Source organism: Neovison vison, chromosome 6 (genome assembly GCF_020171115.1).
Source record: "Neovison vison isolate M4711 chromosome 6, ASM_NN_V1, whole genome shotgun sequence".
Taxonomy (NCBI): domain Eukaryota; kingdom Metazoa; phylum Chordata; class Mammalia; order Carnivora; family Mustelidae; genus Neogale; species Neogale vison.
Window position 1 is genome coordinate 133,074,153 of NC_058096.1, and position 23,030 is coordinate 133,097,182.

Below are 23,030 nucleotides of genomic sequence, written 5' to 3' on the forward strand. Positions count from 1 at the left end.
GTAACCAAGCCATCCACTCCCAAACCCCTTCCCAGCCCCAGCTCTTCCCCAAGCACTTCTACCCCAGGCCCTGTGCTTATTCTTGAGCAGCTACCTTTTATTCATTATTTCTTATCAGCGTCTCTTGGTTCTTCCATGGCTCAACTCCCCAATCTCTCCTGTTTGGATTGGGTAGAAGAAGACAGCAGTCACTAGCAAATTGCCATCCTGTCCAAACCAGCAGAGAAAGAGTAATGAAAGACAAGGATAAAGAGGTCCCAAGGCATCAGAGTGGGGATCCAAGCACCTAGGAGAAGGTTGACTCATATCTCCACAGATCCTCTTATCTCTAAGTATCTCTGATCTGGTGATGTTATGACGGAAGGTCCTGAAGCTGAGAGCGGCAGGAACAAGCGGGACCTTGAGGAAGCCAGTCAGCCATGCTGGAAGATTTATACCCCAAACCAGACTTGGGCACAAAGAAACTCCAATTTCAAACAGCTGCCATGTGAATCAACTTGTACATTCTCCCACTTTCAAATGCTCAAACTTTCAGAGGCTGATTGGGAACTCAAGCCAGCACGGTCTCTGAGTGGGGAATACCCAAGCCTACTTCACGGGGATTGATAGCCAAATTGCACATCTGAAGAGAAGGTCCCACACGCAGTACCAGACAACAATGAAGTGGCCTTGCTATTTCCCATAGGGATGGTCAGCACATGTCGGCCAGCCATGGAGAGACGGAGAATGAAACTCCTCTGCCCATTACCAGGAGACAAAGTAGGAGAATAATAGTGGATTAATGAATAATCATCTCCCTTCTCTTGATTACATTCCACCGATCTCTCCTATTCTGAATGGTAAACTGTACTTTCTATGAGGTGGTCTATTTAAAAACAGAAGGCATGAGGTCTAAATGTGATTTGGTGAAGCAAGAAAACAAAGAAGCTTAATTGAGTGAAATACAAAGGTGCAAAATAAGCTTTCAACTTCCTGACAGGTTCAGACATCAAAAGAAAACAGCAATTATGCAGTAGGTTATAGGAACACATCAAAGGCACTGGTGTCCATCTTGAGCCCACTATATTGGAAATAAGTATGTAAATAGTTTATTGGAGTTTTATACTGCTAAATCGTAAATCAAATATAATACAAAAAGCATTCTACAACCACCAAGTTTTATTTCTCTCTTTCCCTCCCTTTGCAGCCAAAGGAGCAAGATAAACTAAATGATGGTAAGAAAGCAAACACAGGCCATCTCACCTTTTGCACTCCATCCTGATTCCTCTCTCACCAGTGACTGCTCTCCACCGTCCCTTGTTATTCACCCCTAACTCAGGGTATCTGCACCCCAAACAGACCAACTGAACAGGATATGGAGCTCCAGCAGAGGGAGAAGGATACAATTTAAGAATCACAGCCTCCAGGGGGAGACAAGATGGAGGGGAAGTAGAAGGAGGCACCATTTCAACCTGTACCCTAAAGTGAGCTGATTACCTACCAAAGAACCCCGATCACCCATGAAATCAGCCTGAGATCAGAATTATACACGTCTGGATCTCTACAGGGGCAGAAGACGCCAGGGGACAGGTAAAGCAAAGTAGGAACACCGGACTGATATCGGAAGATAAATAAAAGGGGGAGAGAGCCACCAGAGGTGACCGATTGGAAAGTAATACCCCAATACGAGAGTGCCCTGCGATTGGGGACCAGTATTAACTTGGAGTCTGGTTGAAAGCACTCAAAAAGAGCAAAGGATCATGGGGGGAAATTGTGGGAATTGGGGTGGTTAGGGACAGGGGCTTAAGTCCCTGGACCCAGGACAGCCTTCCCTGGCACTGAGCCAGAGAGAGAGAGTGCAGTGGAGAAACCAGGTCTTGGTCCCTGAGCGGCCAGCGCGCCTGAGAACACATGGGATCTAGCTCCTATGAGGGGCTGGGAACCTCACCAGATGGCAGAACACTCCGCTGTGCTATCAGAGCCTGAGAAGCACATGCCCCACACCTTCCCCTGAGAGAGGTGTTCAAAGGCACCAGCCCAGCGCTCTCAGACCTGGAAAGACCAGGCACTCCCAGCCCAGGCCAGTGGGAAAATCTCAGTGTGCGATCGCTGCTTGGAACCTCTCTGGCGGTCTGGAGCTGCCCAGATAGCCACCGCTGCCATGGTTTTGGGTACAAGCAGGAGATCCTGCGTCCCCAGGGACTGCGACTCAGAACCTGCTCTGCCAGTGGCCGAGGGGGAACTTAATGTGCTCTGGAGACCCAGAGGGGAACAGACTGAGGTTTCTCTCTGAGAGGGAGGTTGGGGTGCAGTTTGCTTTCCTCTAAACCTCCAAAAACCATCAAAAGCTGTCAAGGCGAGAGAAAACAAATGAACAAACATAAAAACCTCCAGAGAACAAAAGCCTGAAAAACCGGTTTCCTCAGAGCCCACCCCCTTGGGGGGGGCAGGAGGACTTAACTCAGGGAACATCATCCACTGAAAACCCACGTGGCGGGCCCCTCCCCCAGAAAACTAAACAGGAAAGAAAAAAAAAATGACAAGTGAACAACCACCACTACTTCATAGATACAACTTTTATTTTTAACTTGTTCCCACTATTCTGGTTCTTTTTTTATATATAGATAATTTTTTAACCTATTTACCATCACAGTGAGATGTCCAGTACATCAAATTCCATAATAACCTTCTAACCTGAACTTTTTGATACATACACCCATGTTTTTCTTTTGCTTTTCTATTTTTTAAATTTTCCACTTTCCCCAATCAATGTTACCCCTATAGGTAAACCAGTTTTTAATCCCCCTTTATCTTAGGAAAGTAGAGTCCTTTAACAAAGATATCAAGATACATCCAGGAAGAATCAAAATAACCTTCCTCACCCACACTGAGAATTTATAACCACTCTCCCCTCTTTTTCTTCTGCCAGTGTTTCTGTGTATTTGTGTTTGTCCTGATAGTATATAAATCTTATACTGGGGGTTCTTTTTGACGAGGTTCTTCCTTTTTTTGCTTTTATATGTATATATTTTTCTCTTGTCATATACTTTTATCAGTCTTTCTGTTTGTCTGTTTTTGTTTGTATACTTCATAAATTTACCTTGGGGTCCATTTGTGCTGAGCCTTCTCTATTATTCCCTTTTTCCCCTGTCTCTCTCTCTCTTTTTCTTTTCTTTTTTCTCTCATTTGGGTGGGGAATCCTGATGCTCAGAAGCATTCCAGGGTGCACCTTGATGGCACCACATTTGGTACATCCAGCTATATTCGTTTAGTCATCTCTCACCAAAATGACTAGGAGGATGAATGCCCAACAGAAGAAAAATACAGAGGCTGGGCCTTCTACAACAGAGCTAATGGCTATCGACATAGATAATATGTCGGAAAGGGAATTCAGGCTAACAATTATCCAGGCAATAGCTAGGTTGGAGAAAGGCATGGATGACCAAACAGAATTGATTAGGGCAGAACAGAAAGCCACCAGGGATGATGTTCACAATGCTCTCAATGAGTTCCAATCTAATCTAAATTCTCTAAAAGCTAGGATAACTGAGGCAGAAGATAGAATTAGTGATCTGGAGGACAAATAGATAGAGAGAAAGGATCAGGAGGAAGCCTGGAACAAACCGCTTAGAAGCCATGAAAACAGAATCAGGGAAATAAATGATGCCATGAAACGTTCCAATGTCAGAATTATTGGAATCCCTGAAGGGGAGGAGAAAGAAAGAAGTCTAGAAGATATAGTGGAACAAGTCCATGAAAAATTTCCCAGTCTCATGGATGGAACCAGTGTTCATGTACTAGAGGCAGAACGGTTTCTCCCCAAGATTATAGATTCTCAAAAGTCCTTGAGACATCTAATAGTAAGAATGAAGAATTATAATTGTAGGCAGACGCTCTTGAAAGCAGCTAGGACAAAGAAGCTCCTTATGTACACAGGAAAGCCCATCAGAATAACGTCAGACCTGTCCACAGAGACCTGGCAAGCCAGAAAGGGCTGGCAGGATATATTCAGGGCACTAAATGAGAAGAACATGCAGCCAAGAATACTTTATCCAGCAAGACTGACATTCAAAATGGATGGAGAGATAAAGAGTTTCCAAGACTTAAAACTTTGGCAAAGTTTAAAAAACTATGCAACCACCAAGCTGACACTGCAGGAAATATTAAGGGGGGGTTCTATGAAAGAGAAAAATTCCTAAAAATATCATTGAACAGAAATATAGAGACTATCTACAGAAAGAAAGACTTCAAAGGTAACATGATGTAAATAAAAACGTATCTATCAATAATCACTCTCAATGTGAATGGCCTAAATGTGCCTATAAAATGGCACAGGGCTTCAGATTGGATAAAACGACAGGACCCATCCATAAGTTGTCCACAAGAGACCCATTTTGAAACTAAAGATACACCCAGACTGAAAGTGAAGGGATGGAGAAGCATCTTTCATGCCATTGGGCCTCAAAAGAAGGCTAAGGTAGCGATTCTCATATCAGACAAATTAGATTTTAAACTAAAGACTGTAGTCAGAGATACAGAAGGACACTACATCATTCTTAAAGGGACTATCCACCAAGATGATCTAACAATTGTAAATATCGTGCCCCCAATATGGGAGCAGCCAATTACATAAGAAAACTATTAATCAAGATAAAGAGTCATATTGATATGAATACATTAATAGTAGGAGATCTTAACACGCCTCTCTCAGTAATAGATCATCGAAGCAGGAAATCAATAAAGAAACAAGAGCATTGAATAACACATTGGACCAGATGGACCTCATAGATATATATAGAACACTCCACCCTAAAACAACAGAATACTCATTCTTTTCAAGTTCACATGGAACCTTCTCCAGAATAGACCACATACTGGGTCACAAATCAGGACTCAACTGATACCAAAAGACTGAGATTATTCCCTGCATATTCTCAGATCACAATGTTTTGAAACTGGAGCTCAATCACAAGGAAAAGTTCAGAAGGAACTCAAACACCTGGAAGCTAAAGACCACCTCGCTTAAGAATGCTTGGATCAACCAGGAGATCAAAGAAGAACTGAAACAATTTATGGAAACCAATGAGAATGAAGACACTTCAGTCCAAAACCTATGGGATACAGCAAAGGTGGCCTTAAGGGAAAATACATAGCCATCCAAGCCTCCCTCAAAAAAATTGAAAAATCCAGAACACACCAGCTGTCTCTACACCTTAAAGAACTGGAGAATCAGCAACAAATCAAACCAACTCCACACATAAGAAGGGAAACAATCAAGATTAGAGCAGAGATCAATGAGGTAGAAACCAGAGATACAGTAGAACGTATCAATGAAACTAGAAGCTGGTTTTTTGAAAGAATCAATAAGATCGATAAACCATTGTCCACACTAATCCAAAAGAAAAGAGAGAAAGCCCAAATTCATAAAATTATGAATGAAAAGGGAGAGATCACAACTAACACCAAGGAAGTAGAAACAATCATCAGAAGTTATTATCAACAGTTATATGCCAATAAGCTAAGCAACCTAGATGAACTGGATGCATTTCTGGAAAACTATATACTCCCAAAATTGAACCAGGAAGCAATTGACAACCTGAATAGACCAATATCTAGTAACGAGATTGAAGCAGTGATCAAAAACCTCCCAAAAAACAAGAGCCCAGGACCTGACGGATTCCCTGGGGAATTCTACCAAACTTTCAAAGAAGAAATAACACCTGTTCTCCTGAAACTGTTTCAAAAAATTGAAGCAGAAGGAAAACTTCCAGCCTCTTTCTATGAAGCCAACATTACTCTGACCCCCAAGCCAGGCAAAGACCCTACCAAAAAGGAGAATTTCAGACCAATATCACTGATGAATATGGATGCTAAGATTCTCAACAAGATCCTAGCAAACAGGATCCAACAACACATTAAAAAGATTATCCACCATGACCACATGGGACTCATCCCTGGGTTAAAAGGATGGTTCAACATTCGCAAATCAATCAATGTGATAGAACAAATCAATAAGAGAAGAGAGAAGAGCCACTTGGTCCTCTCAATTGATGCAGAAAAAGTATTTGACAAAATCCAGTATCCGTTCCTGATTAAAACACTTCAAAGTATAAGGATAGAGGGAACATTCCTGAACCTTATCAAATCTATCTATGAAAGACCCACAGCAAATATCATCCTCAATGGGAAAAAGCTTGCACCCTTCCCGTTGAGATCAGGAACACAACAAGGATGCCCACTCTCACCACTCTTGTTCAACATAGTATTAGAATTCCTAGCAACAGCAATCAGAAAACAAAGAGAAATATAAGGTATCCAAACTGGCAATGAAGAAGTCAAACTCTCTCTTTTCACAGATGACATGATTCTTTATATGGAAAACCCAAAAGACTCCACCCCCAAACTACTAGAACTCATGCAGCAATTCAGTAATATGGCAGGATACCAAGTCAATGTACAGAAATCAGTGGCTTTCTTATACAATAGCAATGAAAATACAGAAAGGAAAATTAGAGAACCAATTCCATTTACTATAGCACCAAGAACCATAAGATACCTGGGAATAAACCTAACCAAAGAGGTAAAGGATCTGTACTCAAGGAACTACAGAACATTCATCAAAGAAATTGAAGAAGACACAAAAAGATGGAAGGCCATTCCATGATCTTGGATCAGAAGAATAAACATTGTTAAAATGTCTCTACTGCCAAGAGCAATCTATACTTTTAATGCCATTCTGATCAAAATTCCACCAGTATTTTCCAAAGAGCTGGAGCAAATAATCCTAAAATTTGTATGGAATCTGGGGAGGAGTCAAGATGGCAGAGAAGTAGCAGGCTGAGATGACATCAGGTAGCAGGAGATCAGCTAGATAGCTTATTGATCCATTGCAAACACCTACAAATCTAAAAGGAGACCAAAGAGAAGAAGAACAATAATTCTAGAAACAGAAAATCGACCACTTTCTGCAAGGTAGGACCGTGGAGCAGTGAATCCAAAGTGACCCGAAGATAGACAGCAGGGGAAGGGGTCGGCTTCCCGCAAGTGGTGGAGCAACGGAACACAAAATCAAGACTTTTAAAAGTTGGATACACTAAGGAATATCGCTCCAGAGGCTAAACTGGGGGGAAGCCCACTCAGGGTCAGCGTAACCCCAGGTCCCGCAGGGTCACAGAAGGACCGGGGTGTCTGTCTCACAGAACTCGCAGGTTTTAGAGCAGGGAAGCCTGCTACAGTGACAAAGCTGAGGAGTGAGCTCTCGGCTCAGGATTACCTTGAACCGGGCACAGGCTGGGTGAGCTCAGAACGCGGCTGGAGGCCAGGGAGACAGAGTGAGCACTTTTCTCCAAGCGTGCAGCTGGAGACCAGGGAGATGGAAGCAACCGAGCGCTTTTCTCCAAGTGCAATCAATTGAGTGCTTTTCTCCAAGCGCGACCAGAGGCCAGGGAGGCAGAAGAGACCTAGCGCTTTTCTCCAAGCACGAGCAATTAAGCACTTTTCTCCAAGTGCAACCAGAGGCCAGGGAGATGGGAGCAATAGGGCGCATTTCTCTGAGGGCACACTGAGAAGCGGACCCCGAACTCTCGGCTCCTCTGGGCCGGAGATGGGGAGGTTGCCATTTTCATTCCCGACCTTCAGAACTCTACAGAAAACACTCAGGGAACAAAAGCTCCTGAAAACAAACCCTAATTACTTAGCCTGGCCCCTGATAAGGGCGGGGCAATTCCACCTCTGGCAAAGACACTTGAGAATCACTGCAACAGGCCCCTCCCCCAGAAGATCAACAAGAAACCCAGCCGAGACCAACTTCACTCACCAAGGAGAAGAGCGGAATTCCAGAGGAGGAGAAAGCAAATCTTATCTGTACAAAATGACAAGACAGAAAAACTCACCACAAAAAAAAGAACAAGAGGCAACACTGAAGACTGGGGACCTAATCAATACGGACATTGGTAATATGACAGATCTAGAGTTCAGAATGGCGATTCTCAAGGTTCTAGCCAGGCTCGAAAAAGGCATGGAAGATATAGGGAAACCCTCTCAGGAGATATAAAAGCACTTTCTGGAGAAATAAAAGAACTAAAATCTAACCAAGTTGAAATAAAAAAAAGCTATTAATGAGGTGCAATAAAAAATGGAAGCTCTTACTGCTAGGATAAATGAGGCAGAAGAAAGAATTAGTCACATAGAAGACCAAATGACAAAGAATAAAGAAGCTGAGCAAAAGAGAGACAAATACTGGACCATGAGGAGAGAATTCGAGAGATAAGTGACACCATAAGACAACACAACATTAGAATAATTGGGATTCTAGAAGAAGAAGAAAGAGAGAGGGGAGCAGAAGGTATATAGGAGAGAATTATTGTAGAGAATTTCCCTAATATAGCAAAGGGAACAAACATCAAAATCCAGGAGATGCTAAGAACGCCCCTCAAAATCAATAAAAATAGGTCCACACCCCGTCACCTGATAGTCAAATTTACAAGCCTTAGCGACAAAGAGAAAATCCTGAAGGCAGGCTGGGAAAAGAAGTCTGTAACATACAAGGGTAAAAACACTAGATTGGCAGCGGACTTATCCACAGAGACCTGGCAGGCCAGAAAGAACTGGCATGATATATTCAGAGCAATAAATGAGAAGAACATGCAGTCAAGAATACTATATCCAGGGATGCCTCGGTAGCTCAGTTGGCTGGACGACTGCGTTCAGCTCAGGTCATGATCCTGGAGCCCCGGGATCAAGTCCTGAATCAGGCTCCCAGCTCCACGAGGAGTCTGCTTCTTCCTCTGACCTTCTCCTCGCTCATGCTCTCTCTCACTGTCTCTCTCTCTCAAATAAATAAATAAAATCTTTAAAAAAAAGAATACTATATCCAGCTAGGCTAACATTGATAATAGAAGAGATAAAAAGCTTCCAGGACAAACAAAAACTGAAAGAATTTGCAAACACCAAACCAGCTCTACAGGAAATATTGAAAGGAGTCCTTTAAGCAAAGAGAGACCCTAAAAGTAGTAGATCAGAAAGAAACAGAGACAATATACAGTAACAGTCACCTTACAGGCAATACAATGGCACTAAATTCATATCTCTCTATAGTTACCCTGAATGTTACTGGGCTAAATGCCCCAATCAAAAGACACAGGGTATCAGAATGTATAAAAAAAACAAAGCCCATCAATATGCTGCCTACAAGAAACTCATTTTAGATTTAAAGTGAGGGGGTGGAAAACAATGTACCATGCTAATGGACATCAGAAGAAAGCTGGGGTAGCAATCCTTATATCAGATCAATTAGATTTTAAGCCAAAGACTATAATAAGAGATGAGGAAGGACACCCTATCATACTCAAAGGGTCTGTCCAACAAGAAAACCTAACAATTTAAAATATCTATTCCCCTAACATGGAAGCAGCTAACTACATAAATCAATTAATAAGAAAATCAAGCAAATACATTGACAATAATACAATAATAGTAGGGGACTTTAAAACTCCCCTCACTGAAATGGACAGATCATCTAAGCAAAAAGTCAACAAGGAAATAAAGGCCTTAAATGACACACTGGACCAGATGGACATCACAGATATATTCAGAACATTCCATCCCAAAATAACAGAATACACATTCTTCTCTAGTGCACATGGAACATTCTCCAGAATAGACCTGGGTCCTAAATCAGGTTTCAACTAGTATCAAAAGATTGGGATCATTCCCTGCATATTTTCAGACCACAATGCTCTGAAGCCAGAACTCAATCACAAGAGAAAATTTGGAAAGAACCCAAATACATGGAGACTAAACAGCATCCTTCTAAAAAATGAATGGGTCAACCAGGAAATTAAAGAAGAATTGAAAAAATTCATGAAAACAAATGATAATGAAAACACAATTTTCAAAATCTGTAGGACCACAGCAAAGGCAGTCCTGAGAGGAACGTATATAGCAATACAAGCCTTTCTCAAGAAACAAGAAAGGTCTCAAATACACAGCCTAACCCTACACCTAAAGGAGCTGGAGAAAGAACAACAAAGAAAGCCTAAATCCAGCAGGAGAAGAGAAATCATAAAGATCAGAGCAGAAATTAATGAAATAGAAACCAAAAAAACAATGGAACAAATCAACAAAACTAGGAGCTGATTCTTTGAAAGAATTAATAAGATTGACAAACCGCTGGACAGACTTATCAATACCTGATTTCAAGCTTTATTACAAAGCTGTGATCACCAAGACAGCATGGTACTGGCATAAAAACAGACACATAGACCAGTGGAACAGAGTAGAGAGCCCTGATATGGACCCTCAACTCTATGGTCAATTAATCTTTGACAAAACAGGAAAAAATATACAGTGGAAAAAAGACAGTCTCTTCAATAAATGGTGCTGGAAAAACTGGACAGCTATATGTAGAAGAATGAAACTCGACCATTCTCTTACACCGTACACAAAGATCAACTCAAAATGGATAAAAGACCTCAACGTGAGACAGGAATCCATCAGAATCCTAGAGGAGAACATAGGCAGTAATCTCTTTGATATCAGCCACAGCAACTTCTTTCAAGATACGTCTCCAAAAGCAAAGGAAACAAAAGCGAAAATAAACTTCTGGGACTTCATCAAAATCAAACGCTTCTGCACAGCAAAGGAAACAGTCAAAAAAACAAAGAGGCAACCCACAGAATGGGAGAAGATATTTGCAAATGACAGTACAGACAAAAGGTTGATATCCAGGATCTATAATGAACTCCTCAAACTCAACCCACACGAAACAGACAAACACATCAAAAAATGGACAGAAGATATGAACAGACACTTCTCCAATCAAGACATACAAATGGCTATCAGACACATGAAAAAATGCTCATCATCATTAGCCCTCAGGGAGATCAAATTAAAACCACATTGAGATATCACCTTACACCAGTTAGAATGGCCAAAATTAACAAAACAGGAAACAACATGTGTTGGAGAGGATGTGGAGAAAGGGGAACCCTCTTACACTGTTGGTGGGAATGCAAGTTGGTGCAGCCTCTTTGGAGAACAGTGTGGAGATTCCTCAAGAAATTAAAAATAGAGCTTCCCTATGACCCTGCAATTGCACTCCTGGGTATTTACCCCAAAGACACAGATGTCGTGAAAAGAAGGGCCATCTGTACCCCAATGTTTATAGCAGCAATGGCCACAGTCGCCAAACTATGGAAAGAACCAAGATGCCCTTCATGGATGAATGGATAAGGAAGATGTGGTCCATATACACTATGGAGTATTATGCCTCCATCAGAAAGGATGAATACCCAACTTTTGTAGCAACATGGACGGGACTGGAAGAGATTATGCTGAGTGAAATAAGTCAAGCAGAGAGAGTCAATTATCATATGGTTTCACTTATTTGTGGAGCATAACCAATAGCATGGAGGACAAGGGGCGTTAGAGAGGAGTAGGGAATTTGGGTAAATTGGAAGGGGAGGTGAACCATGAGAGACTATGGACTCTGAAAAACAGTCTGAGGGGTTTGAAGTGGCGGGGGGGTGGGAGGTTGGGGTACCAGGTGGTGGGTATTATAGAGGGCAAGGCTTGCATGGAGCACTGGGTGTGGTGAAAAAATAATGAATAATGTTTTTCTGAAAATAAATAAATTGGAAAAAAAAAAAACAACACTGTTCCAGGCAAAAAAAAAAAAAAAAAAAGAAGAAAGAAAGAAAAGAGAAAGAACCCAAATAAATAAAATCATGAATGAAAGAGGAGAGATCACAGCTAACACCAAAGAAATACAAACCGTTCTAAGAACATACTATAAGCAACTCTACACCAACAAATTTGACAATTTGGAAGAAATGGATACATTTCTAGAGACATATAAAGTACCACAACTGAACCAGGAAGAAATAGAAAACCTGAACAGACCCATAACCAGTAAGGAGATTGAAACAGTTATCAAAAATCTCCAAACAAACAAAAATCCAGGGCCAGATGGCTTCCCAGGGGAATTCTACCAAACCTTTAAAGAAGAATTAATTCCTATTCTCCTGAAACTGTTCCAAAAAAATAGAAATGAGAGGAAAACTTCCAAACTCATTTTATGAGGCCAGTATCACCAGGATCTCATCAAAAAAGAGAATTACAGACCAAAATCCTTGATGAACACAGATGCCAAAATTCTCACCAAAATACTGGCCAATAGGATCCAAACGTAAATTAAAAGGATTATTCACCACGACCAAGGGGATTTATTCCAGGGCTGCAAGGTTGGTTCAACATCTGCAAATCAATCAATGTGATACAATACATTAATAAAAGAAAGAACAAGAACCATATGATACTCTCAATATATGCTGAAAAAGCATTTGACAAAGTATAGCATCCCTTCCTGATCAAAACTTTTCAAAGTGTAGGGATAGAGGGAACATACCTCAATATTATCAAAGCCATCTATGAACCCACCACGAATAACATTCTCAATGGGGAAAAACTGAAAGCTTTTCCGCTAAGGTCAGGAACAAGGCAGGGATGTCCGTTATCACAACTGCTATTCAACATAGTACTAGAAGTCCTAGCCTCAGCAATCAGAAAACAAAAAGAAATTAAAGGCATCCAAATTGGCAAAAAAAAAAAAAAAAAGTCAAACTATCACTCTTTGCAGATGATATGATACTATATGTGGAAAACCCAAAAGGCTCCACTCCAAAACTGCTAGAACTTGTACAGGAATTCAGTAAAGTGTCAGGATATAAAGTCAATAACACAGAAATCAGTTGCATTTCTTTACACCAACAACAAGACAGAAGAAAGAGAAATTAAGGAGTCAATCCCATTTACAAGTGCACCCAAAACCATAAGATATCTAGGAATAAACCTAACCAAAGAGGCAAAGAATCTATACTCAGAAAACTATAAAGTACTCATGAAAGAAATTGAGGAAGACACAAAGAAATGGAAAAAATGTTCCATGCTCCTGGATTGGAAGAATAAATATTGTGAAAATGTCTATTCTACCTAAAGCAATCTACAGGTTTAATGCAATCCCTATCAAAATCCCATCCATTTTTTTCAAAGAAATGGAACAAAAAATCCTAAAATTTATATGGAACCAGAAAAAGCCTCAAATAGCTAAAGGAATATTGAAAAAGAAAGCCAAAGTTGGTGGCATCACAATTCCAGACTTCAAGTTCTATTACAAAGCTGTCATCATCAAGACAGTATGGTACTGGCACAAAAACAGACACATAGATCAATGGAACAGAATAGAGAGCCCACAAATAGACCCTAATAATAGACCCAACTCTATGGTCAACTAATATTTGACAAAACAGGGAAGAATGTCCAATGGAAAAAAGATAGCCTCTTCAAAAAATGGTGTTAGGAAAATTGGACAGCCACATGCAGTAAAATGAAATTGGATCATTTCCTTACACCACACATGAAAATAGACTCAAAATGGATGAAGGACCTCAATGTGAGAAAGGAATCCATCAAAATCCTTGAGGAGAACAGAGGCAGCAACCTCTTTGACCTCAGCTGCAGCAACTTCTTCCTAGAAACATCACCAAAGGCAAGGAAAGTAAGGGCAAAAATGAACTATTGGGACTTCATCAAGATCAAAAGCTTTTTCACAACAAAGGAAATAGTTAACAAAACCAAAAGACAACTGACAGAATGGGAGAAGATATTTGCAAACAACATAACAGATAAAGGGTTAGTATCCAAAATCTATAAAGAGCTTAGCAAACTCAACACCCAAAGAACAAATAACCCAATCAAGAAATGGGCAGAGGACATGAACAGATATTTCTGCAAAGAAGACATCCAGATGGCCAATAGACACATGAAAAAATGCTCCACATCACTCGGCATCAGGGAAATACAAATCAAACCACAATGAGATACCACCTCACACAAGTCAGAATGGCTAAAATTAACAAATCAAGAAATGACAGATGCTGGTGAGGATGCAGAGAGAGGGGAACCCTCCTACACTGTTGGTGGGAATGCAAGCTGGTGCAACCACTTTGGAAAACAGTGTGGAGGTTCCTCAAAAACCTGAAAATAGAGCTACCCTATGACCCAGTGATTGCACTACTGGGTATATATCCTAAAGATACAAATGTGGTGCTCCGAAGGGGCATGTGCACCTGAATGTTTATAGTGTTTATAGCAGCAATGTCCACAATAGCCAAACTATGGAAAGAACCTAGATGTCCATCAACAGATGAATGGATAAAGAAGATGTGAGATATATATATATACATATATATATATATGTATATATATATGTATATGTATATACATGTATATATATCCATTCCATATATATATTTCTCTTTTTTATCCATCCATATATATATATATACACACATATATGTATATATATACATACATAGACACAAATATATATATACATACATACACACATATATGTATATATATATATATACACACACATACATATATATATACATACACACAAAAGAATACTATGCAGCCATATATCTTCTTTATCCATCCATGTGTGTATATATATATACACACACATACATACACACAAATATATATATACATACATACACACACACATATATATATACATACATACACACATACATATATATATATATATATATATACATACACACAAAAGAATACTATGCAGCCATCAAAAGAAATGAAATCTTGCCATTTGTGATGACGCAGATGGAACTAGAGGGTATTATGCTTAGTGAAATAAGTCAATCGGAGAAAGACAACTATCATATGATCTCCCTGATATGAGGAAGTAGAGATGCAATGTGGGGGGTTTGGAGGGTAGGAAAAAAAATGAAAGTAGATGGGATCAGGAGGGAGACAAACCATAAAAGACTCAATCTCAAAAAACAGACTTAGGGTTGCTGGGGGCGGGGGACTGGAGAGGGTGGTGGGGATATAGACATTGGGGAGGGTATGTGCTATGATGAGTGCTGTATAATGTGTAAACCTGGTGATTCATGGACCTGTACCCCTGGGGATAAAAATACATTATATGTTTATTAAAAAGTTTAAAATTTTTTTAAAAGAAGAAGAAAAAAAATTTTGTATGGAATCAGAAGAGACCCTGAATTGCTAAGGAAATGTTGAAAAACAAAAATAAAACTGGTGGTATCACGTTATCTGATTTCAAGCTTTACTACAAAGCTGTGATCACCAAAACAGCATAGTACTGGCATAAAAGCAGACACATAGACCAGTGGAACAGAGTAGAGAGCCCAGATATGGACCCTCAACTCTATGGTCAAATAATCTTCGACAAAACAGGAAAAAATATACAGTGGAAAAAAGACAGTCTCTTCAACAAATGGTGCTGGGAAAACTGAACCGCTATATGTAGAAGAATAAAACTTGACCATTCTCTTACACCGTACACAAAGATAAACTCAAAATGGATAAAAGACCTCAACGTGAGACAGGAATCCATCAGAATCCTAGAGGAGAACATAGGCAGTAACCTCTTCGATATCAGTCACAGCAACTTCTTTCAAGATATGTCTCCAAAGGCAAAGGAAACAAAAGCGAAAATGAGCTTTTGGGACTTCATCAAGATCAAAAGCTTCTGCACAGCAAAGGAAACAGCAACAAAACAAAGAGGCAACCTATAGAATGGGAAAAGATATTTGCAAATGACAGTACAGACAAAAGGTTGATATCCAGGATCTATAAAGAACTCCTCAAACTCAACACACACAAAACAGATAATCATATCAAAAAATGGGCAGAAATCATGAACAGACGCTTCTCCAAAGAAGACAGACAAATGGCTATGAGACACATGAAAAAATGTTCATCATCACTAGCCATCAAGGAGATTCAAATTAAAACCACATTGAGATACCACCTTACACCAGTTAGAATGGCCAAAATTAACAAGACAGGAAACAACATGTGTTGGAGGGGATGTGGAGAAAGGGGAACCCTCTTACACTGTTGGTGGGAATGCAAGTTGGTGCAGCCACTTTGGAGGACAGTGTGGAGATTCCTTAAGAATATAAAAATAGAGCTTCCCTATGACCCTGCCATTGCACTCCTGGGTATTTACCCCAAAGATACAGATATAGTGAAAAGAAGGGCCATCTGTACCCCAATGTTTATAGCAGCAATGGCCACGGTCGCCAAACAGTGGAAAGAACGAAGATGCCCTTCAACGGACAAATGGATAAGGAAGATGTGGTCCATATACACTATGGAGTATTATGCCTCCATCAAAAAGGATGAATATGCAACTTTTGTATCAACATGGACAGGACTGGAAGAGATTATGCTGAGTGAAATAAGTCAAGCAGAGAGAGTCAATTATCATATGGTTTCACTTATTTGTGGAGCATAACAAATAACATGGAGGACATGGGGAGATGGAGAGGAGAAGGGAGTTGAGGGAAATTGGAAGGGGAGGTGAACCATGAGAGACTATGGACTCTGAAAAACAACCTGAGGGTTTTGAAGGGGCAGGGGTTGGGAGGATAGGGGAACCAGGTGGTGGGTATTAGGGAGGGCACGTTTTGCATGGAGCACTGGGTGTGTCACAAAAACAATGAATACTGTTACGCTGAAAAGAAATTAAAAAAAAAAAAGGAATCACAGCCTCCAGCTGGCTACGACTCCCTATAGGTCCCCACTCACTACCTGCTGTGGATCAGGGGCTTGTGACATTGTACAGTATGGCCAAGATCACACAGATGGTCCATGGAAGAGCTGAGGCTTAAAGCCCAGGTCTCAGCCTCCCTGGTGCTTTGGTCCATTTCTGGGAATATCAGAGAGGCACATGGGTTTCTCTCTCAGAAGGGACAGCCAGTCCAGATAATTACCGTCTTATTTTCCTGTGCTGGATGCCCACCCTGTGGGTGCCTCATGGCTCTGCTTCCCTTGGTTTTCATGCTTGTCTTGTTTCTCCCATGGCACCAGTCCACAGAGAGGATGTCCCCTCTCAACTATACCCTCAAACCTATCAACACACTCAGACTGAGTTAACCACTTAGGCTTCTAAGACCATCCTCTTTTTTTGGCACTTGTCACATTTTGTCTTGTTCTGTAGTTACTGCCCTACTTTTCCCAATCCCCTACTTCTATACACACACACACACACACACACACACCTCAAACACCTGCAAGCTTGTCAAAGGCAGGATTTGGCCTTTCATTCCTCACTACTGAATGTCCCACTGACCTAGGTCAGTGCCTACTCTATAATGAGTGCACAAGAAATAGCTGTTGAATTAAGTTAATTGCATAGAAGGTGCTAGAATCTCCATCAAGCTAGCCATTTCTGCTCAATAAACTTTACAGCAGCAATTCCAGGCTTTTCTAGAAGCAAAACTTCATGTTTGGAGTATCCTGAGATTGATAAAGTAATGCTCTATGAGAGGGAAGCAAATTCCACATCTGAGCAACAGTGTGCAAAGCTGTATTGACCCTTCTAGACAAGTCCCTGGGAGCCTGCAGAGGCCACACTGGGTGGACAGTCTGAGTTCCACTGTTAGGAAAAGCAAAGGCCTTCCCAATCCCTAGGGTCAGCTCATCGAGAAAGCTCATTGAGAAAACACTATTCAAAGTAGTGGAGGGAAGAGGTTTGGCATCAGTACTAGGATCAATATGTACTTTAATATAGGTCAGGCAAAACAGGTGAGAAGTGAGGGTCCAGTGTTCTAGATTAACTAGAAACAGCTTCAGTTCAGTGCCATCAGTATTTACTGAGTTATCATGGTGCATGAAGCTCAGGGTAGGAAACATGGGAAAACAAAGGTTAAGACCCAGTCCTTGCCTAAAACAAGAGTAGAATTTTTGCCAGGCAAAGTCCAATTCATGACTTAGAAACTGACTCAGTAGGGTACCTGTGTGGCTCAGTCAGTTAAGTGTCTGCCTTTGGCTCAGGTCATGATCCCAGGGTCCTGGGATTGAGCCTGCATTGGGCTCCCTGCTCACTGGGGAGTCTGCTTCTTCCTCTTCCTCTGTTGCTCCCCCTGCTTGTGCTTTCTCTTGCTCTCTGTCAAATAAATAAAATCTAGAAAGAAAGAAAGAAAGAAAGAAAGAAAGAAAGAAAGAAAGAAAGAAAGAAAGAAAGAAAGAAACTGACTCCGGAAAGTCTGTCTTCCTCTGCAGTCTCACTGGACTTTATTTTATCCTTTCTATATATTTACACATACACATACATATGTATGTACATATATGTACCCATGTGTGCATCTACATATAGGTCTGAAGGCAAACACTGATGCAAACACTTCAAATAAGGCAAAATGATGTGTCCTCTCAAACGAGGGCCTGAACAAAATGCAGGGAAACAAGAATTAAGAAAATCTTCAAGGAAGAGGTAGCTTTTGGATTCCACTTGATGAATGCCTAGTATATAAAAGGCAGAAATAATGAGCAGAGACAGCTCTGGTGTCCATGGTGCTGGAATAGCAAAGACCAGGGATAGAAGCAAGCAGCCAGTGTGTCTGGAGGTGGCCAGCTTCTGCTTTGGCTGTGGTACAGGCTGTGCAATGAGGAGAGGTGGAAGACATGGCTAAAGAAAGAGACAAGGATTGAGATGACAAGATGGCAGAGGGCTCTAAATCCTCTAAGGAGCATTTTAGGAATGACTTTATTCTGTTGGCAGTTATGAGCTGATGACAGTTCTTTGTTGAAGGAAGAGGAGGCAAGGAGAAGCCCCAGGGATACTGTGGAAGCACTGAGATTTGCATCAGCAGCGCTTTGACCAGACATCCCCTCACTGCACTTTCCAAACCAAAGGGTGACCTTATGCCCATAGGACAAGCAGACAGATCAAGGGCCTAAGATAGAGAGGAGTCCACAGCTAGGTGGCAAAGAGCATCAGTACAAGGAAACAGTTTCCCAGCTTTTTCTTATTTGGGGAATGACTTATATCGCATCCTAAGGATATCCTCATCAGAGCAAATTAGATTAGGACTGAAGGAAGAAATATTTATGCCACTATTTTCTAAAACCAAGACAAGTAAGGAACCTAAGAAACATGAACTGCAGCTTAATTAACAAATCTACCAGCTGTCACTTGCCCAGTCTTCCAATACTGCCATTTATAGATAATTAATGGAACTGTTAATAGGCTTTTGGACACAAAGAGTAAAAGACATAAAATAGTTCTTTTGAGAGAATATATCCTACTTAGGAAGCCAGAATAGTCATGTGAAAAGATAAAATATAAAAAGCTCCAAATGCTAAAGAGTAAGGATCAGAACTCTAAAGCGTCATTGCAAACGTCAACATACAATAATGATTTATGGCAACTACTCCAGTGCCTGGCACACAATGCGTACAGAGTAAATATTTACTGGAAAGAATAAATGAATATGATATTTCAGAATAAGTTATAAAGAATGGAGTAAGAATGAACTTAAAAAAAATAAAACTTTATTTTATGAAAAATTTCAACAAAAGCATACTTAAACACTTGATAGAAATTCTAAGGACTTTTACAAGTTTGATGAAAAATTTCATCATTGGAATTCATCACTCAAATTGTGATCTCCTGAGACTTGGTTCCCTAATATGCATAAAAAGAGGGTTGAAGTTCAGCAATAAAGTGTTTTCCTTTTGTGAATCAGAACCGAGTTCTTCTGCTGAAGATATAAAACAGGAAGCTCCTTACTTCCAAAGTCTGGACCACTCAAAGGAGGCAAACTTCTTGCCAAGAACATGAGCAGAAAACACATGAGTACATCCAGAAGGTTCCTATACCAGAGGCCTTAGGCATCAAAGACTCCCATTTTTCCCCAAGATGCCCTTCAATGGGCAAATGGATAAGGAAGATGTGGTCCATATACACTATGGAGTATTATGCATCCATCAGAAAGGATGAATACCCAACTTTTGTATCAACATGGATGGGGCTGAAAGAGATTATGCTGAATGAAATAAGTCAAGCAGAGAGAGTCAATTATCATATGGTTTCACTATTTGTGGAGCATAACAAATAACATGGAGGACATGGGGAGATGGAGAGGAGAAGGGAGTTGAGAGAAATTGGAAGGGGAGGTGAACCATGAGAGACTATGGACTCTGAAAAACAATCTGAGGGTTTTAAAGGGGCAGGGGGTGGAAGGTTGGGGGAACCAGGTGGTGGGTATTAGAGAGGGCATGGAGCCTTCTCATTGCATGGAGCACTGGGTGTGGTGCAAAAACAATGAATACTGTTATGCTGAAAAGAAATTTTTAAAAATGGGGGGAAAAAAAGACTGCCATTTTTCAAGTATTATTAATTACCCTTCAAAATCTCATCCAAAACCTTATGGGCCAGATTTTTAAAAATAAACATCCCCAGGGGAAAAAATGTTTTGCTTATGTTTCTGAGACTTCCATCTGCTAAAACTTCAGATGACTTGTTATATCCACAAAAGAATAAATAACATTGAACCATAGATGCCCTTGAAATCATAAAACTCCCAAATTAGTAATATCTCCATCTATATTCTCAATGCCTGATTTCCACTGGGGTGGTAGTTGGCTTTCCTGTGGTAGTCTGATCTCCTTGAGTCTGTGCCTCATTATTGGTGCTGCTGACAAAATGGAATGCTGTTTTGAAGGCTCTGCTCTTCATTCTCTGGGCTTGTGGTTTTCAGCCATGGCTGATGGTTAACCACTAAAAAATTCTGATGCCTGGTCCCAATCCCAGACTTTCTGACTCCATTGGTCAGGGGTGTGGCCATAGCACTGGGATTTTTAAAAGCACATCAGGAGATTCTGATGTGCAGCCAAGGCTGAGAACCCCTGGGTTAGGCCATCCCAAAGGGCCTAAGCAAGTTCTCTGTAGAGAGTATGGGGGTACAGTCTCAAAGAGAAAAACATCTTACCTTCAAACCTTCAATGACCTTGTCTGTAACCTGTGATCAGTAATGGTTGTAGCATTGTGTTGTTGAGATTTTTATATGAGATTATATATATATATATATATATATATATATATATATGTAGCATCTTGTAATAGACATCTATATGGTAAGCACAATATTCACAACTGCTTTTAAGAAACCGCTTTCCCTATTTTCAATCCATGTAGTTGCTGGAATCATGATCTTGCCCTTACTCCAGGAGAAAACAACTGACTTAAGCCAGCACTGCTCAATTGCTGTGACTGATCCAAGAATGAGCTCCTGACCTAGACCTTCAGAGCTGATAGAATCCGCCAATATGTGGCTTTTGCTAGATCTATTGGGAGGAAGACACTCTCTTACTGCAAGGATATTAAATTGGTGGACTATAACCCTACAGTTGCTGGCATCATCTTTCCACCATGAAAGAGAACCCCAATATCAAGAAAGACATGTTTGTGATGACATCAACTGAACACTTTGATCAGCTTGACATGACCCTGGGACATCCTTAGGTATTTTAGCCAATAAATCCCAATTTGTGCTTGAGCTAGTTTGATAGTTCACAGACAAAAGAATCTTGATCACCATGTACTGGCAACTTTGAATATGCTTAGATACCAGGTCCACTGGGAAATTCAGGATTGGGTCCTCTGGGATGGTTCCTTCTTGCTGCAACTTTGAAGAACCTGAACCTCTAGAGAGCTCTCAAATTTCGAGTCCCTCTAGAGCTGACCAAACACCATGGTACCCACACCATTTCTTCTTCTGTCCCAAGCCTGAATAGCCCTTGTCTTATATACAACTTCAAATTATAGCTGTACTTTGAGACCTTCCTAGCCTATCTCCTGATTACTGTGACTGCATCTACCTTCCATGTTCCTATTTGCCCCAAACACTCAGTCTACACCATTAGTTATTAATAGCTCATGTGTGTGTGTGTTTTATTATTTGTACTGTTTCTTTCTGTGTACATGTTTGGTTGATCCATCTTTAGTGTAATTTTTGAGGGAAAGGATCATGTTTTAGTCTACTTTTGGGTTCTCCAGATACAGTAGAAATCAAGTAAATGCTTGGTAAATTTAATTAAAAGTATATACTAGATTAGGGGATAAATGCAAAGTTGAATGTGTGGAGTATGATCCCAATTTTTAAAAATTATCAAATATATTTATTTTTAGGGTGTGGTTTGAGGGCATTTTTAATTGATTCTTAAATTAAAAATTCCTTTTTTTCCTAAGTAAAGCAAACGTAAAAATTGAGTGAAAAAAATCCACAAACACGTGATGTAGTTTTCTAGAATAGTACCAGTTAAAGACTGTCGTTCCAGTATAGTGATTAAAAGCATCCTGGAAGGCAGCTATGCTCACCACTATACCACCAACGCGATTAAAAGCATCCTGTTTCTCTCTCAAAAGCATCCCAGAACTTCCAGGTTCCAGTTTGAAATGTAAGGAGCTTGAAAGACATTGATGTGTCCTAATACAAGTAAAAAGATGAACCATCTGAAAATCAATAACTCTTCTTGGATCCATCAGAGAAGTGAAGTCAGAGGCTAAGCCATGGCTCCATTAGAGGCAGAGACAGGTGGATACAGAGAATCTCAACTCATCAGAGTAGAAACCTATGGGCAGACATCTCTCTGGATACCTCTGTGGGAACTAGTGCCAGGCTATAGGAACATAAACCATAACTGACAAATTGTTGGAGGCTCGATGCAAACAAATAGGAGGGTTAAAAATTCGAGGGGAAGGCCCACAGTTCTGTAAGTTTTACCCCCAAGAGCTCTACCACATTCTTCCAGTGAGGACCTGAGAAAAGCCCTCGTGCTTCCAGTAGGAGGGGTGGCATGGGGGAGTAACCATTTTTTAAATATTCCAGAGTTCTTTTCTTCTTAACAAGAAACGCCCTCAGGAGACACAATTTTACCAAAATCTAACCTACTGGGGTTTTACCAGAACTGTATTAACCTGGGAAATACCTACCTCCAGCTCCTTAATCCCCTGTCTGACCAGAGGGGGTTCAAAAACAGAGAAGCATCTGTGAAGTTCACAGGCCAAGAGCATGAGCTCACTAAAAGACCAAGACCCAATCACAGGACGATGGAACGCTTCCCTTCCATCCCATCCAACCGCACTTCACCACCCCATCACTAAACACTTACTTATTGCAGTCCCTCTAGCTCACTCCATCATATTCAATTTT